The following is a 17,840-nucleotide window of genomic DNA, read 5'->3' as shown; positions in this document are numbered from 1 at the left end:
GCTCTCGGTGGCGGCGGCCGGGGGCGGGCGCGTTCGCTCCATCGTTCGTTCTCTCGCTCGGCGGCTCCGGGGGCGGCGGCGCGGGCGCAGCCGCGTGCGAGGCTGCCCGGCGAGGCGAGCCCAGGCGGTGCCAGCCCAGGCGGTGCCGCGCCGCCTCCCGCCGCCTCCCGCCGCCGGGCTGCCCCGGTCGCCGCTGCTCGGGAGATGCCGCTCGGCGGGCGGGGACCCGCGGCTCCCCTGCGCCTCCGCCGCCGCGGCGGGGACCTCTGAGAGTGAGTCACCGGGGGGGGGGGGGAGGACGGCGAGGGGGGGCGGCTCGCCCCGGTCCTGCCCTGGGGGCGGCGGGGAAGCCCCGCTGGGGTGTCCCCGGGGGTCGCCCCGGCCAGGGGAAGGCGGGCGCGGATCGGGGCCGGGGGGAGCCCCGCGGGGCCGGGGGCGGTGCGGGGGGGGGGGACGCGGTATCGCCGTGCCCGGGGCCGCCGGGGGGAGGTTTCCCCTCGGGGGTGCGGCGCCTTCCCCAAGCTGCCCGCACTGGGGGCCGTGTGCTGCTGCCCGACGCGGCGCTACCGGCGGCGGCTCCTGAAGTTGGCGGCTGCAGCCTCCCGTTTGCCCACGGAAGAATCCTGGCACAACTTCTCGTTAAGTTGGCGATATAGGTTCTTAACGGATGTCTTAATTAGCTGCTGTTGTTAACAGAAATGTTACGCCAATTAAAATCACACCCTCCAGGTGAAGGTAAAACATAAGAAAAAGTTGGGCGAGGTGGAGCCTGCATCGGTGGGGTGAGGAGGAGGAGGAGAGGCTCCCGCTGGGGCCAGCAGCCTCCACGAGTGGGCAAAGCTGCGGGGCAGAGCTCGGCCCCGCCGGGAAGGGGCAGAGCGAGGCGAGGAGCGCAGCTTGGGCAGCTCTCCCCGGGTTTCTCCTCTCCCCAGGCGGGTGCCCATCTCCAGGAATTTCGCTGTGAGGCTGCGCTGGCGTGCCGAGGGCTCCCTGCATGGGGAGGGAGGGAGGGAGCCAAGGCCTTCCAGAGTCACCTGGTTGATTTGTGTTGCGCGTGTAAATGCACAGCGCCGTTGTTCAGCCGCCCATATGCTGACGATCCTCTGTCAGTGTGCGTGCCAGGAAGCTGTACGGCGTGCAGCACCGTGTCCAAGTGTTTCACCGCAGGCGCTTGAAGTAAACAAGCATGGCATGGGGTCCTGGAGCTGCCGTGCTGCCCAGGTGCTGGGCAGGCCTGCGGGGGGCACGGACGGACCCTGCCCCTCTCCCCACGGCACCCAGAGCCAGTGCAGCTCCTGCCCGGGGGGCTGAAGAGGCTTCGTTAGCATCGGTGTGCGCAGGCGGGGTTGGCAAGGGGGGAGAGCAGGGATGCGGGGATTTCTCAGCTTCTCACTCCAGTAAGCATGACATTAACAGCACCGGCTGCTTTCGGTTGCTTTTTGTGAGGGTTTGGAACTTGCTCGCTGCCTCCACGGAAACCTGGCCCCGAGCAGGGGTGTTTTCTGCTGCGTGCTTTTCTGTCCCGGTGCCAGCCTGCCCCAGGTTCCTCGTGGGGCTCGGGGCATGGCCGGCACGGCGGGGGTGGCTGCAGCATGCTGCGCGCTTCGGGGGGCTGCAGCCGGGGAATGCCTTGCTCCTGCTCCCTGCTCCTTCTGCCTGGCGTTCTCCAGGATGTCCAGAGGCTTGCGGTTCATCTTGCAGCCTTTCAAAGGTGTATTCTGCTGCTGCTGTTTTGTTTGTATTACAACAGTACCCGAAGGCTGCAGTCAGGCTGGAGGCCTTGTTCTGCTGGGTGCTGTGCAAATGCAGATTAAGACAGTCCGTTCCCCAAAGAGCTTCCTGGCTTCAGGCTAAAATGGTTGAGGCGTGATAAAGCCGCACAAAGCGAGAAATGAAGGCTATTTTTCTGTATAATAGATGGAGAAAGTGCTCGGAGTTTATAATTTTTGTAGAGGGATGATTGCAGCGGGCTGGGGCTGGGAGGGCTGCCCAAATCTGGCCAGTCGTTGGGAACTTGTTCTTGGCTCTGGGGAGCCGTGAAGAGGCTCTGTTTGTTATTCCAGAGAAAATACATGAGAGGCTTTTTTTTCCTCCTTTGAAGTGATCTGTAGGATTGTTCAGCACCACAGAAAGCCTTGGCACAAGGGCACATAAATGCTTTGCTGCAGCGTTCGGTAAACTCTTGCCAGGGTTACAGCTATCGCTTCTGGGGCATGGCTTTAGGATTGTCTCACGTGGCTCAGAGGGTCACAAATTCGGTGTAGTGAGCTGAGCTGGTACTTCTGGGGCACCGGATAAGGGGGGCCCAGGCATGGGCCCTGCTGGCTGGTGCTGTGTCTGTGATCTGAGCCTCACCGCATCCTAGAGGGGCACGGGGGGTACCGGGGCAGGGCAGCACCCCGCAGCCGTGGCTCTTTCTCATTCGTGGCAGTTCAGGAAGCAGCCAGGGCCAGGCCTCCCAGAGCTGGAGGTGCTGAGGAAGGCACCACGGGCAGCCATCTCCTCCTGGAGCCCGGTCGGTGTGAGGCTGGCATCTCCCCGTGGGGTACCCTGTGCCCTGCCGCAGGGCTGCTGCGGTGCCTGTCTGTTCCTTTCCTGCTTCTCCTGAGGGCAGGAGGGGCCCTGGCAGCCTGCGAGGTTTTAGGTGATGTCTCTAGGTTTGCTGACACTTGCTCCGTGTTTTTCCTCTGGAAACCCAGCTCCTCCAGCTCTCCTTTCCCAAACGTTTCCAGTCGTGTGAACTCGGCGTGTCTCCCACTTACACAGTACCTTTTTATCAAGGTATGGATTTTTTCCCTTTCTGTTTCAGAATAAAGGGCTTCTCTCCCAGTTGCACTTATTTCTCCATCTCCCATCACTAGAACATGTCGTCCTTAATTACTGCGTTCACATCCCGGCGGTGGGATGGTCGGGCAGCCTGCGCGGTGCGTTTGCTGGTGTTGGAGCCTGTCTCTCCGTGCTACTGCTGCTGATTGCTAATGCTTTGCCTCCTCCTCCTGCAAGGCAAGCTGCTTCTCTCCCATCCGGGGTGTAGTTTGTGTGCGGCAGTTCAGCTCGTTTGTCACGGTGCCTTAGGGGGATGCCCCGGATCTCCCCGGCCAGAGGGGAGCGCTGGGCTTGGGCACCCGGGGGGAGCGGGTGTCCCCGTTACAGGCTTGCATCTCAAGCAGCTCTTCTAGCAGGGGTTGTGTTTGCTTATTCAGTAGATAAATAAAGGTTTTTAAGTGTGTGCATTTACTAAATTAGTTTGTCGTCACAATTTTTCAAATGGATCAGCTGACGGGTGGATAAATGCCTCTGAAGGTTATTGAGATAATAAAAGGCATGAGGGAAGTTCCTTAATTTATTTGAGTTCTCTTCTAATTTATGGTGCGATGGGGTGAGAGCACGCTGAATAATTAGTTCTTATGAATGACTTGCTCCTTGGAAGGAACCAACCTCTCCATGGAACCTCTGTGGCAGAGGAAGGGGAGCTGGTGGCGAGGCTCAGCAGGGAGCGGTTTAGCAGGAGGTGGTGCCGGCGCGGTGCCGTGATAGACACTCAGCCAAGCCGTGTGCTGCTGGCAGTCAAGCTCCTCGTGCCTCGCCGAGGTGTGCTGAGCTGAACCCAGCTCTCTTCTCTTGTGCCGTCTGCTTGAGTGTCCCCAAGTTCTTCCCAAAAGCCGAGAGCAGCTTGGGGCTGGCAGGGGCAGGCTGGTAACGGTGCAGGAGCCAGCTTGGTCGAGCCGCAGCGCGTGGTCCCTGCTGCAGGGCTGTGCTGCAGCCCTGCCGGGGGGCTCTGCTGGTAACATCACCCCCTTTTCCACCTGGAATAAGCAAACGTGCGAGGTGCAGGTGCCTTTCCTGAGGTTACGGAGTGCGTCAGTGCCTCAGCTGGGTTTGAAAGGTGACCCGCAGAGCATTTGCTTCTAAACGGGTTTGAGCGCCTTTTGCTCGCTGCCGATGAATGCAATGCGGTGTAAAGGAGACGTCTCTTCAAGAGCTGACAGGCCTCCCACGTCTTGGCTCCGAGGTCGTGGTGACCCACCCTCCCCTCCCAGCCCCTTCTCCTGCCCCTCCGCTGGTGCTCAGCTCGGGCCTCCAGCTCCAACTCCATCTCTTCTCCCCCCGGGTGCTCCTCCGTGCCCGGCCGGGCGGCTCGGGGCTGCCGGCAGCAGCTGCTTTGCCTCCCGAGCCCTTGGTAGCAGCAGGGCTGTTTGTTGTCAGCGCTGTTCCAGTGCTTTCTGCTGGAAGCGTTTGAGGTATTTCGGGATGTGCGTTCTTGCAAATTAATTGACAGGCTGAGATACCAGACGAGGAAGCACATTTTTCTTCTCTGTTATTTCATTAGTTATTGAGATTAAATTTTTTTTTTGAAACTTTTATTTTCAATAAGGCAATCTAAAGCTAGCTCTCTCCTTTGCTCAGTTCGCACTCTGTGATGCTCCAGGCATCATTGTGTCTTCCAGACTCGACAAGATTGAATTTCTAATGGGTAGAAACGAGCACACGAGCGCGGGATCCCTTTTCATGTTTCATTCTCCAGCGCGGGCGTGCAGCAGCCCCTGTCCCTGTGCCGGCGGCGTGCTGGAGCCCCAGCCCCTCTCTCACATCTCCTGCCCGTGTCCCTCGGTCCCCAATGGTGCCGTGGGGACACAGCCGTGCCTGCACGCTTTTGAGCTCCTCTGCCTGTCGTCCCCTGCTGAGCCCCTCGTGCCACCAGCTTCGCTGGCGCCAGCTCCCTTTCAAGCTGCGCTCTCCCTCGGTGGCTCTCTCCCCGCTCCTCTGACCGCTGTGGGCAGGAGCCCTTTTATTTTATTTATAGCCACGGTACAAAGCTGTGCTGCTGCCTGGGAAGCGCGTTCCTGGGCTGTGTCCTGCAGCGAGGACAGGCTCCCCGCGTGGCCCAGCCTGCGGAGGGCTCGAAAAAAAAAAAAAAAAAAAAAAAAAAAAAAAAAAATGGGCTGGCAACCCGCAGCTTATCGTGCGAGCTCCCGGGGCTGTGGGGGGCAGTGGGGGTACAGGGAGGGGGTGGGTGGGGGCACGGGGATCACCCGGCACCCCCACGTCGGGTGGCAGCCGGGGGGACACTGCTGAGCGCCCCGAGGGTGGAGGCACAGGAGAGCTGCAGCAGCTCCTGGGGCCGATGCTGAGCCCGGTCCCGTGCCCCTTGTCCTCACCAGCGGTGTGCCCGGTGCCGTGGGACCCCTCCCCACGGCTGGGGGGGCGCGGAGCCTGCCTGCCCTCGGCTGGCTGCGGGAGGAGGGGGCGCAGCTGGAGCTGGCTGAAGCTGGGAGCGTCCGAGGCTTTCTTTGGAGGTTCAAGGTTTCTCGAAATTGGGAATCGGCGTAATGAGCCGACTTACTGTAACCCGTTAAAATAATTTCAAGGAATACTCGGGCAGGTCATGCGTGCTGCTGGTGTTTAGAGAAACTCAAACTATTGAACCGGGGGAAGTCATTACGACTACAATTTATGGGAGTGATAAAACAACTTTTGACAACAGGTTCACCTCCTCTGCAGCCAGACAGAGAATATTTTCCTCTTGTCAGATCAATAAACAATTAATTCTAGTGCAGGGAGCCAGGGAAAAAGAGTTTTCCAGATTTCTAAACTCTTAATCAGGCTCTGGGTAAAACATAGATGCGAGAATTTGAGATCTGCTTCTAAAACTGTGACCTTGATAACTAGTTCTTAAATTCCTGATCCGCAGATGATACTTCCTTTGCTGAATAAATCTACTTTTAAATATAGAACTTGTTCCTAGATATTTATGCTTCCAACATGTTTAATGTAGCTTTACTTAATAATCTGCTTCAAAATGCTGACTTTTCCCCCACGTTTTAATTGAATTCTAATTTCTATTCAGAACTAGCTTAAACTAAATGAGTTTAAAAAACATAGTAAATAATAAATATAATTCCCTGAGCCTTAACATAAGCTGTGAAAATAAAGAGTTGGAATAACTATTTAAATCTGCGTGCAGAACGTCCTTCTCCTTAACGGAGGAGCCGGCGTCCTTTTGTTGGGGGTGATGTCTCTGTGAGAGGCATCTGAGAAAGAAAAAATAATTTAGGGGGGTACCCGGCGTGCAGGAGCAAGCCCCATGAGCCACAGCAATGCTTTTGTTTGGGGGGGGCAGCACTGGCTGCCCCCAGCACTGCAGGCAAGGGCCGAGGGGATGGGGGGGGGCTGCGGTGCTCGGCTCCAGGGGCTGCGGGGGGAGATTTACAGCTCTTCCCTGCTCCGCTTGATGGACAATTAAAGTGCTGCACGGCTGGCAGGGAGCGATGCCTCCGAGAGGCAGCAATGGTTGGAATAAATCAGTCACCTTCCGCGGCTCTGGAGGCACCGTGAGCAGCCGGGGGGGGCTGCGACTGCCATCGGCCGAGCCCTCCCCGAGGGGGCCTGGGGGATTTTGGTGCCTCTGCCCGGGGCTGAGCGCGGTGGCTGGTGGCTGGGGAGAGGCACGGGGCAGTGGGAGGGGGGCTCTGAGCCCTGGGGTGGGCACCCACGGGGTTTGGGCACTGAGGGATCTGCTGGCGGCCCCTGCACCAGCTGCCTCGTGCGGGTTTTTTGGCTGGTGGATGTGGTATGTTTTAACGAACCTTCCCCAAACGCCACTCGGGTCTCACGGTGCCTTATGGGCATGGCACTGTCAGGGCACGGGTACCAGCGAGCATCCCTCTGCAGGCTGCGGGTGGCCGTTCGCTCTCCCAGCAGGGGCTGGGGTTGTCTGAGAGCATTTTATAAGGGGGGAAAAAAGGGCTGGAGATCCCTCACAGCTTGCAGGGTGACTTCTGGACAGGGCAGCAGTTCCTGCCTGCTGGTAGCGTGCAGGGAGCTGATGCACGCCGCGCACTCCCTCCCTGATTTGGGGACAAATGCTGCTTCTGGTTCTCATCCTGGCCGTGGCAAGGTGACCCCCGGGGCTGGGGCATCACCTCTCGGCCGGGCGCTCGGCACACCGTGGTGTCTGCCGCTGGCACGCAGCGCTCTGCGCCCGGGGGCTCTGCAGGCAGCCCAGGCAATCTGCATTTCGGTGCAGCGCCTGCTGCAGTCGCTCAGAGCCGCGCTGCGGCCCCCGGGCACGGGGCGCTGCTCCCGCTGCGCGCCAGCGGCTCTGGCAGGGACGTGCCGGGGGCGGCCGGGGGCGGCGGCGCCGCGGGGGCTTTCCCCGTGCCCCCCGCGGGAGGAGGGGGTCGGGGCTCCACTGCAGAAGCCCCGAGCGCCGCGCGTGGGCAGGCGCTGCATGGGAAGGCGCTCGCAGGCAGATCCGGGTGAGAATGCGCTTCATGGAATATGCAAATCTGGGTATGGAGAGGGGCCTAAATAATTATACGCAGAGCCAGGTTTTTTTAAATAAAGCTATCTACAGTATATTGCAGAAGTAATTAGGAATCCTGAGCTGGCTGTATCTCGATCTTTATAGCAACATAGCTGATAAAGCATGATTCAGGGACCTCGTTATCTTTTTTTAAAGAAGTTTTTATTTAACTTCCGTGAAGTTGCCATGGTTACTCCTGTGCATGGCTTCCATGCCTCTCGCGCCTTAAGTGCAGCTGCTAGCATTAAGAATTAAAACATCTCCATTTGGAGCAGCCCTGGCCTCCCCCAGCTGTGAATCCCGGTTGTGCTCTCGTGTGGGAGAGGCTGTGATTCAGGGAGCCCTGATTTTTACCGAGCCTGGAAGGGGCTTTTCATCTCCCGTGCTTGGACCGCTTGGCTTAATAAAGCATCGCCCTTCCCCTGCTCAACAAACAGCCCAGCAGGAAAAATCTGGGGGGTGGATTTGGGTCCCCGTCAGCATGGGAAAGAGACACTCGTGTCTTGCTTCTGACCTGAGCTGCCTTGCTGCTGTCTTTGGAAATGAGGAGGAGCAATGTGGCGTGCGCGGCCGTGGCTCTGCACGCCCTGCAGCTCTGTCTGCACGCCCGGCAGTGTGCTGGCCTCATCCAGACCTCAGCTCCAACCTCCAAAACCGGGGCTGGGGCTCTGGCTCCTTGCCCGGGGCAGTGCAGACCTGGCCCTGGTGGGCTGCTCCGTGCAGGGACCGGGAAGGCGCGTGGGGCCGCGAGGTGCCGGCTGTTGGCACGGGCTGGGTGCTCCCTGCTTGGCTGGCCGGGGACGGCGCGTTGAGCACCGCGCTGTGCCGAGCTGCCTCGTGCCAAGAAGCGAGATGGGGACAGGGCAGGGGGCCGGTGTTGGGGACAGCAGGACCGGCGCCCAGGAGTCGCGGCGTGCTCGGTGCTTTGGCTGCTGGGGCATCGCCTCCTGGGAGCAGGGCGCTCAGCACGCCCCAAATGAGCGCGCTGCCCTTCCGAGCCAGGGGCCGCTGAGGATGCAGGCGTGGGAGCCGAGGTGGGGTATGAGATCAGCCTGTTTCCATGGCGATGGCCATGACATAAGATAGCAACAGGAGATGTGTTGTGGTAGCGTGTCTTGAGCTAGGCAAAGCCAAGAAGTTGGGGAGCTGAAGAGGTGGCAAATCCTCCCGCCTGGCTGAGGCTCCGCGTGCCGGCTGGGATGCTGGAGGGCGGTGAGCCTCCAGAAGGGAAAATCGACCTGCAGCAGCTCCAAGCAGTTGTTCCTGATGAGAGAGAAGCTGTGCCACTGCCTCCCCCCTCCGGGGAAGGGCTTTGATTTTCGCTGGCAGGGGCACTTGGGTCCCGCAGGTGCTGGGAGCCGCCGCGCGGATCCGCTGTGCCGCTTCCCATCCCTGCGGCGCGGGCCAGGTAATTAGGAGCCGTGCACCAGGCTGGTAATAACAGCCATCTGTCCAGGGCAGGACTGAACTTTGTCCTCATTATGTCTGTCAAAGTTTTGTCAAGCTTCCCCTCCTGCTCCTCTCGGCATTTTTAAGCAGCAAAGGGTGGGAGGGTGTGTGGGAGGTGAAGCCGCACCAGAAATAATTCCGGGAGCTGGGGCGTGCGGGCGGCGCTGCGGGAAGGCACCTCGCTCCTCGCAGCCCTGCGGCTGGGCCCGCGCCGTGTTCTGCCGGTTCAGAAAGTCCCCCAGCTGAAGTGAACAGCTTCTGTTTGTTTGTCTCGCCTTTCTTCCTCCTCCCTCCCTTTCTTTATTTCTTTTTCCCCTCCTCTGTTTTCCTTCCTGATGAAAGATTTTCTTGCAGTGTCAAGGCAATGTGACCTGGTTCCGTAATAAAGAGGAGGCTTATTAGAATTAAAGCCCAACAGTGTTAAAAAAGCAATCTTTGCAAGATTGAGGCCATGGGGGAATTGTAAATTCTCAGCAAAGACCTCATTTAGAGACTGGGTTGAAAACACATGCACACACACACTGCAGCCTCGCCATGCAAGGGGAAGTTTGGTTTGAAGGAAAATTTGGGGGATGGTGGAGGGAGCAGGGCAGCGCTCAGCGCCTTTGGGGTTGCACGGGATCCTCCTGCTCGACGGGTGCTCTCGCTCCTCCACTGGGGTGGCTCCGTGAATGTCCTTTGGGGCTGGGCTTGTTTTCCTTGCTCCCCCAGAGACGTTCTCCCTATGGCTCTGTCCAAATCCTGGTCATCCTCCCCTGGTGCGGCCGCCCACCGGGGGCTGCGGTGGGAGCGATGCCAGCCGGCACTGGGCAGCTGCTGGGCTCCTTGGGGTGCACTGGGCTCCTCGGGGCACTCGTCCCTCCCCGCTGCCCCAGCTCTGCAGACCCTGCCCGGGGGGGCGGCAGGCGCAGCCTCCCCAGGGATGCTCCCCACGCGCTCTTAAGCTGTGGCACGGATGGGTGCCCGTGGGATGCCTTCCTCCTCGTCCTGCTGCAGGGGGCCTTTCTCTCCCACGTGCCCCTCTGGGAGCGTGGATGTGGCTTTGCCTTGCCCGGGGAGCAGCTGTGAGCGCGTCGGAGTGTCTGGGGAGGAAGGGCAGAGGCGGGCAGCGGGTGCAAGACCCCTCTTCCCTCCGCAGCCTCTCCCCAAACTCCCTCGCTCCTCCTCCTGCTAATGTTTTCTCATCAGGCTCTGGCTGTGGTGTGGGCTGCCGCTGCGTTCCCATTATCAGGTGTGGGAAATGAATGCGAAACAAGCGGAGTGTCTGTCAGAAAGGCCCCCGGACCTCCCGCTGTCCGCAGAGCAGCAGTCCCTTCCATTCCCCACGGTGGTCTGTTGTCATGATTTGCTGTTATCTGTCTAATTAGAAAGTAAGCTCTCCTGGCAGGGAGCTCGGCTGCTTCTCTGGCTCTAAGTGCCGCGCACACCTGTGGTGCGGTATAAATGAGGATATCTTAAGCAAGCAAAAGGGAGGGTTGATTTATGAATGTTCATCAGCTCGCCTGCCCAGCGCCTTGCCACGGGAGCCTGGGCTCCCTGCGTGCGTCGCGAGGAGCCGGCGGGCGCAGCAACGCCAAGGGGATGCTGCTGGCAGCCGGGGTGCTCGCGCTGCTCGCGGCGATGCCCGAGGTCGGCGGCGATGCTCTTGGTGAAGATGGAGTGGAAGGTTCCGAAGGGGGGACGGCCGGGGAGCCTGGCGGCCCGTGCCTGGCGCCTCTTGTGGTTTGTGTGCTGGGACAGCCGAGGAGAGGACCGGTGGAGGGCCAGGCGTGCGTTTGCCAGTGGATCTTCTCAGTGGATAGGGCATTGGAGAGCTTTTTCTCACAGTTTTCATTAAAGTGTGGGGGGAAATGCGTGGCAGTTAAGTTCAGTGTCTGTGCTGTATTCCATGATATATGGTGCATGGTTCAGCCGTAGCCTTCGTTGTCACTTCTGCTCCTAGATATTTATGGCTAACCAGACCTGTGCACAGCCCAGCACAAGCCTTTTCAGCTCTGCACCGCGTGTGTCTGTGCCCAGAGAGCGGGGCAGGGGCTGCAGCCCTGGCGTGGGGGCACGGGCAGCGCTCGGGGCTTGTGCTGCAGGGCTGGGTGCCGAGGAGCTGTGCCTGGGGGGGGGACACGACCGTGGGGCAGGGGCCCCCGCGGTGCTGGCTCGCTGCTCTGCCGCCACCAGAGCCTGCAAGCAGGGTTTGGAGCCTGAGGTGCTGCGTGGGCACCGTGCTGCTGTGCCTGCACCCACGCCGGCGTCCCACCTGGCCGGGTCCCGCTGCGTGCTGCAGCCAGCCTGGTTCTGGGGCTCCTTGGGCAGCGGGGCAGCTGTGCGTGGAGGTTTGAGGTCTCGGGAGCTCAGCTGTTAGAAATGAGAGCTCTTGTGGGTGCCGCGAGGCTTTGGGGCGTGGGTGCACACCGTGGCTGTAAGGCTGGGACCCGTGCAGAAGATAAGCCTGGCAGGGGCTTTGCTCTGCGCAGCCACCGCTGATGGACGGGTTTGCTAACTCGGCCTTGGAGCTCGAGCTGCACGCGGGGAGCCGCGGGGCAGAGCAGGCTGCTTCAGACCGTGACCCAGGTCAGGACCCGGGCTGCTCCTTCCTCTGCTTTAACCCTGTGCCAAGTGGGCAGAGGTCTCGTGTGCCTGGACTGAGCATACCCCGACACCTCGCTTAGGTTCGGGCAGCGTGGGGGGCTCGGGCAGACAGCTCTGGGACCTCCCGGTCAGCTCCTGGCCTCTGGATCTGCCGTGAAGTCAGTGCAGAGCAACCTGTGCTGCCGGCAGCCCCTTCCCAAAGGGGTCCCAGCAGACCTCTGCCCTGCTCCGGGCAGCTCGGGGCTCTGGGAGGGCCAGGCTCGTGTGCCACCTGTCCCGAACGTGCACTTAATTTAGTGTCTGGTCTAGGAGCCCTTCGCTTCAGGATGAACGGCCTCTCTGTTCGGAGCCTGCGTGAGTTACTCTGACATTTTGCTACTCAGTAGAGGTGGGTAGAGGAGAGCTGGGTATTAGATTGGGTGATAGGCAAGAGAAGCAATCTCTGGGAGGCCATCAATTTGGATTAAGCTTTGTGGACTGGGATGTAGGGTAATCACCATCCTTCATTTCAGAGAGGTAAGAAACAAGTCAGCTTCTTTATGGATCATTATTGCTGCAGCAGGAATTGCTTCCACCCTGGCTATGGGCACGTATCCTCGCCGGGCTGGAGGCAGCCAAGGAGGGTGTAAAGCCAAAGGAGCGAGATGGCCACGGCAAAGCACGGCAGGGCAAACGTGGAGCTGGGAGCAGGGCTCCGGCTGCGCCCCTTGCAGGGCTCCCTTGGAGCCTCTGTCCCTCCCCATGGGGCAGCCTCTGCCCGGTTGCAGGATGCTGGGGGTGGCTGGGGAGGGGGCGGCGGTGCCTGGGCTGGCGGAGGCCCTGCAGGGAGCTGCTGCGCTGCCCGCTGCGTGCCCCCCCCAGGGCCGGGTCCCTTCTGCTCTCCCTGGGTTCGATGCTTTGCGTCCTCTGGCCGCGGTTTTCTGGGCATCCTGCAGAGCTCAGCACCCGTCCCCGCGGAGGGGGCACCGCTCCCCGCAGCCTCCTTGGCTTGGTTTCCGCAGCTCCCCCCGCGCAGCGCCGCGATGGCAGGAGTTGCTCTGGGCCTCTGACAGCAGCGTTCTGCGAGGCATCCACCTCCCTGCCTCCCTCCCACGCTCGCCCACGCGCAGCCAGTGATAAAAGGCTCAGCCCAGTAAACAAGGGGGAGAGCAGGAGCGATGAGATGGAAATGGGGCAGCGGTCTGAGCGGGGGAGCGCGAGCAGAGCCCGAGGAGCCGAGGTGCTGGGCAGGCGCAGGCAGGCTGGCAGGGAGCAGAAAGCCGCGCTGGCCCCGCCGGGCGGGAGCCCCTCTTCCCTTTTGTTTGTACTTTTGTTTTTTTTTTTTTCCTTAATCTGAGTGCTTCATTTTCCAGAAGCTGTCATTTTACATAAACCTCTCAGCGAGGTACATCCATTCCCACTGCCAAAATCTCCATATCAAACACTTGTAACATGCCGCCGAACTGACAGCCCTGACTGTACGCGCTCCGTGCCTTTACAAAGGGATGCTGCGTCTGTGAAGGATATAAATACACGCACTGAGATGGCACGCAGCGCGCTCGCTCCCCCCTGTTCTCTCGCTGCCCAGCGAAGATGTGGCTGCAGAGCCCGTGGTGGGGAGCGAGGGGCAGGGAGGCGATGCGGGGGCACGGGGGGAGCGTGGCCGGGGTCGGCAGCGTGCGGCGGAAGGCGGTGCGCGGGCTGTGCGTGCGGCCCCGGGCTCCCAGGGAGTCCTTTTGCAGCCTGGCCGCGGCTCTGTCCGCGCCTCCTGCCCCGTAGCACCCGTGGGTTGGAGCGTGGCCCCGCTCCGCTGTCGTGGGTTCCCTCGCTGGTGCTGAAGAGGCTGCCCAGGGATGGGGAGCGTGTCCCTGCCCTCTGCCTCGCCTCCAGCTCCCCGCCGCGTGGCGGCTGCTGGGGCCTGGGTCTGGTGCCGCAGCCCTGGGGTAAGCCCTGCTCGGGGGTGTTGTGTGCCCGTGGGGCGGCTGGGCCTGCAGCTCTGCTTTCCCCAAATCCCATTTTAATGGGAATGTGGGGACAGAGAGAGTTAAACAGTCAAACCGAGTTCTTTTCAAAGAGTTTTTTTTTTCCTGCTGGATGAAGTTCAAATCCAACCCCAAATCTCTGTTTCTTTGCAAAGGAGAAAGGAGGAAATGTAAAATACTCTCCCATCCCCCCAAGTCTATCAGTCTTACAACTGATGAACGAAATCATCCCTGCTCTCCTTGGGATTCCCCTCCCTCCTCTTCGGAAAGAAGTCGTCGCCGTTCCTGACAGCGTTTCAGCAGCGCTGCCGGCCTGCCCGTGGGTTCGGTTGTCCCACGGGGACCAGCCGTGGGCTCCCAGGGAGGCACCCTGAGGAGGCACCCCCATGCCGGCAGGGCGCAGCCGAGCGAGCTCTGCCCGAGGGCTGGGGGCTCCCGGGGTCCTTGCCCCCTCCCCAGGGCTGGCCTGGGGTTGGGGTGACCCCTCGGGGCCACCTCTTTCCTCCTGCACCCTGGGGTGCCCGGGGGACTCGGGGCTGGTGCTGGTGGGGCCACGGGGCAGCAGCAGTGGTTGGAGGTCTGGGCACGGGGCGGTGAGGGACGGGGGCTGCAGGGCTGGGGAAGAAGCGATTGAAATTACAGTGAGCGACAGAAGCAGCCGTGTTTCTGGTGTTTCTCTCCTCATATAGAAACTGGAGCTCTCGGAGCAGCCGAAAATAGACAGAAACTGCTTGTGTGAACAGTGGGGGCCGTGCTGCCGCGGGGTGCGGGGACAGGGCGGCGCTGCGGGGAGCAGGATGGGTGCCCGTGCTCGGCTCCGCGTGGGCGACCCGCGGTGGAGCGGGGCTGGTGCCTCAGTGGGCACCCCCTGCCCCGTGCCCTCGCCCCTTGCACCAATGGATCTCGTTTTGTTCCCCCTGGGGGGCTCCCCTGGGGGATGGCTGCGGCTGGTGGCTCCTCTGTCCTTCCTCCAGCCCTGCTGCCGGGGTGCTTGGAGCAAAGCCACCGAGAGCCCTCGGCTCCGCGGGGCTCCTGCTGCGTCGGGCACTGCTCGCTGTTAGGTGGCTGTGCTGATTTATACACCTGCAAGGAGAGGCGCGCTGCTCTGCTCGGGAGAGAGAAGGGAATAAGGGGGGAGCCTTCCCCACCAGGATTCCCCTCCCTGGGGCTGGATGGGGTTGGGGTTTGCAGGTAGAGGTTGCACAGGTGGAGAGCAGGAAGCACCGAGGAGGGCTCGCCAAGCCCGGCCGTCCCCATCTGGTGTGAGCCGCCAGCGTTTGGTTTCTTTGCTGTGCCTGACCCCCAGAGCCCACGGCCAGGGCTTTGTGAGGCTGGGGGAGCGAGGGGAAGGGGAAGGGAAGGGGAAGGGAAGGCTGTGCTCTGTGCTGGGAGAGGAGGGCGCAGGGGGAAGCTCCTTTTGCTCAGGATCGCAGCGTGCGGCAGGAGCCCGCTGGCCGTGCGCAGGCTTTTGTTGGCAGAGCGCAGATCCCCTCATTTGTAATGTTACACTTGGAGGCTTCTGCCTCTCTCACGGAGAGGAACCTTGACGTGGGAAATATGAGTGTTATTTTTTTTTAATGTAATATCATTAAAATGGTTTTTAATTGAGTTCGTTCCTGAGAGCTCGGTGATAAATTTTTCAGCACCTGCAGGCAGAGCGACAGGTCCCGCTCAGCTGCTGCGCCCGCTGCCAGCCTCTCGTGGCCTCGGCGCTGCCGGGCTCGCTCTGGCAGGACGCGGGGCAGGGACCTGGTGGCACTGATCGGGGACAGGCCCCGAGGAGCCTGGGCACCTGAAGCCTTTCCTGGCTGCTGCTGTCTCCGTTTCCAGCCACCCTTCAAGGTCTCTGCCACCCCAGTGGAGGGGATGAGCCTGGCAGGAGCACGGCGGGTGCGTAGCCCTCCCCAAAGCCCCCACCTGCAGGGTGGGCAGCTGCTGCCCTGCTAGCGCCCGTGGGCTCTCCGTGTGGCCCCCCAGGGTCAGGCTGCCCCTTGCATGTGCCCGGGGGTGACCTGCTGCTGCCCCCAGCTCACCCCCGTCGGGGAGGAGCAGCCCCTCGGGCTCCATCTGAGCGGAGCTGCAGAGGGGGAGCGCAAGCTGCGATGCCATCTGCTGCCCTCGCTGGCAAACGTCCCCAGGCCTCGGGTCCCCAGGCGGTGATCTGCAGAGGAGGGGACAGCAGCTGCCCCGTTGGAGTGAGGCTGGCAGCCTCCCGGGGCTGCAGCTCCTGCACAGAGCCCAGCGCCGAGGGCTGGGATTTCCTTTCCCCATGGAGGAGGGAAACTTCCCGGAGTGGGTCTTGCTCTGGGGTCACTGCAGGGGGCTGGCACGGGGCTGCTCCGTTTGCTGGGGAATTCCTGGAGCCCGATTTCCGTGGGGGTGCCCAGGCCCAACAAGCTGGCCAGTGCGTGCCACCTGCCTGCTGCAGCAGCCTGTGAACGGAGGGCAAGAGCTGCGGGTCCCTCGGCACGAGGGTGTGATGCTGGCAGGTCCCCTCGGCCACCAACGCCCAGGGGGTGCTGCAGGTCCAGGGCGGTTTGGCTGAGAGAGGAGCGGTCCTGGGGATGTCCCCCCCCCCCGAGGATGGGACAGGACGGCACAGGAACGGCAGGACAGACGTGTGCAGAAGGGAGAGCCCGGGGCCGTGCGAGTGCTGGTGGGGATTTGGTCTCTGCAGGAAAAGTTTGTGAGCGTTCGTCACGGGCAATGGGAAGTTTTTGTACGTGCTGATTAACTGCCTCCCTCTGATGTGACATGGCAAGATAAAATATGAGCAACTGCATTCTTTGACTTAAAACTTAATTAAAACTATATATCAAAAACGTAAGACCCCAGGCTTAATAAAACCTGATAAAATTATACTAATACACTTCAATTTCAATCCAAGGCTCCCTGATGGAAGAGCATGAGAGGCTGAACCCATAACTAGATTAGAAACACCTCCTATGCAATATTTATGGTGCTGTCCTGCTTGAGATGCATGGCCTCCGAGGAAGGCCCTGGCACTGATGAAGAGGAGGTGTCAGCACAGCTTACATGTAAATAGGAGCCAGGGCAGATGCGCAAGCCGACAGCAGCGACTGCCTGCTGCAGGCGGGGGGAGGCGAGGGGCCGGTGCTGCCGGGTGCTGGGCTTCGTGCGCTGGGCAGGGGCGGCCGTGGTGGATCGCGCCCCAGACCCGCTGGGGTTTCTGCAGAAGCCCTCGTGGTTGATGTTCCCCAGCACGAGCAGTGTCTGGGAAGGCAGCTGGGACTTGTTGGGTCTGCCCCGAGCACGGAGCAGTGCTGTGGGGCTCCAGCTCCAACCCTTGGAGTCTCTTCTCCTTCCCTCGGCCTCCATTTCCCGTGGTGGTGGCCGCTGCTCTCCTTGCCTGGCAGTGCTCCCAGCGCTGGATTTCTCCTCTCACTACTTGGCTGCCTGGGCTCTGCCGGGGTTCTGCAGGGGCTGGAGCTGCTTCCCAGGAGCATCTCTCCTGGTGCTGCTGACGTCCTTACAGGGTAGAAGTGGCTGGGGCTGGGGATTTTCAGCCCTTCCCTTGCTGAGTGCCTGCCACGCTACAGACAGGAGCAGAGCTCGGGGAGGGAGGGATGCTGCCTCCCCACCCTACCCGGTTGTGCCTGGGGAACCGCTCGGTGCCCCGATCTGTGCCCTGCCACGTCCCTGCTGCAGCGCCTGCCTGCCGGCGCTGGTGGTCCACCAGCCGCTTGTCAGGGCGAAGGGAGAGGCGGTGAGCTCCCGCTGCCGACTGGAGGGATGGTGGGTTTTGCCTGGAGGCTCTTGACAGCTGCTGATAGCTGTTTGCTGGTTCGCCTTTACGGGGTGATTTATTGAGTGAGATGCTGCATGTTGGATTATAGGCTTAGAGCCAGAGCCTTGCGATTAGGAGCTGAGTGGGGAAAATGAGCCTGGTAGTTCTTTTAGCAGGAGTGTGACCGTCCCGGTGCACGGTGCTGTCCGGCGGCTGACCCGGGGGGTTGGTGGTGGCGGTGCCCATCTGCCCCCTCCGCTCCAGGCAGGGGCACCCGGTCCCCAGCGCGGTCACCCCAGGCAGGTTCCCTCTGGCACCGGCCCTGGGAGCATCCCCACTGCTGCAGTGCTCGCTGAGCCTTTTCCTGCTGGCCCGGCATTCCCAGAACTTCACCTCTGGGCAGAGATCTCCCAGGTCAGTGTCTGCTGGGGGGCTGTGCCCGGGGCTGGAGGCCACCGCTCCACAGCAGGGCAGAGCTGGTGCGACCTGAGGGCACGGACAGGACGGGCTCAGCAAGTCCTGCTCTTGTCCTGCTCTCAGCAGTATCCACGTGCCTGGGGCCAGGTGCAAAGCGACCTGTCCTCACTGCGCTCCTGGGCACCGAGCCTTCACCACCCTTCGTTTGGTGGGGACTGGGGCTGTCGGAGGGGATGTGGCTGGGCACCTCGCGCTCTGCGCAGCTCAGACGTCTGCAGTGCCACCTCGCACCGGCGATGTGGGAAGAGGCTTTGTTAGACTGCTAATGTGGAGCATAAATCGTGGTGGAGACAGGGTAGGTCAGAGGAGGGAG

The 17,840-nt window shown here is 61.2% G+C and overlaps 1 protein-coding gene across 1 annotated transcript in view; it reads left to right on the top strand.

Annotated features, from left to right (window-relative positions):
• The first annotated feature begins 52 nt into the window (after positions 1–52).
• Positions 53–17,840, top strand: part of RBFOX3 (RNA binding fox-1 homolog 3) — a 131,311-nt gene continuing 113,523 nt past the window's right edge. The window contains 1 exon segment of the mRNA XM_035312589.1: positions 53–272. The gene's annotated coding sequence lies outside the window, so the exon portion shown is untranslated.

This window comes from Oxyura jamaicensis (genome assembly GCF_011077185.1).
Source record: "Oxyura jamaicensis isolate SHBP4307 breed ruddy duck chromosome 18 unlocalized genomic scaffold, BPBGC_Ojam_1.0 oxy18_random_OJ166, whole genome shotgun sequence".
Taxonomy (NCBI): domain Eukaryota; kingdom Metazoa; phylum Chordata; class Aves; order Anseriformes; family Anatidae; genus Oxyura; species Oxyura jamaicensis.
Note: the sequence above shows the minus strand (reverse complement) of the source record. Positions and strands in the feature narration are given on the sequence as shown.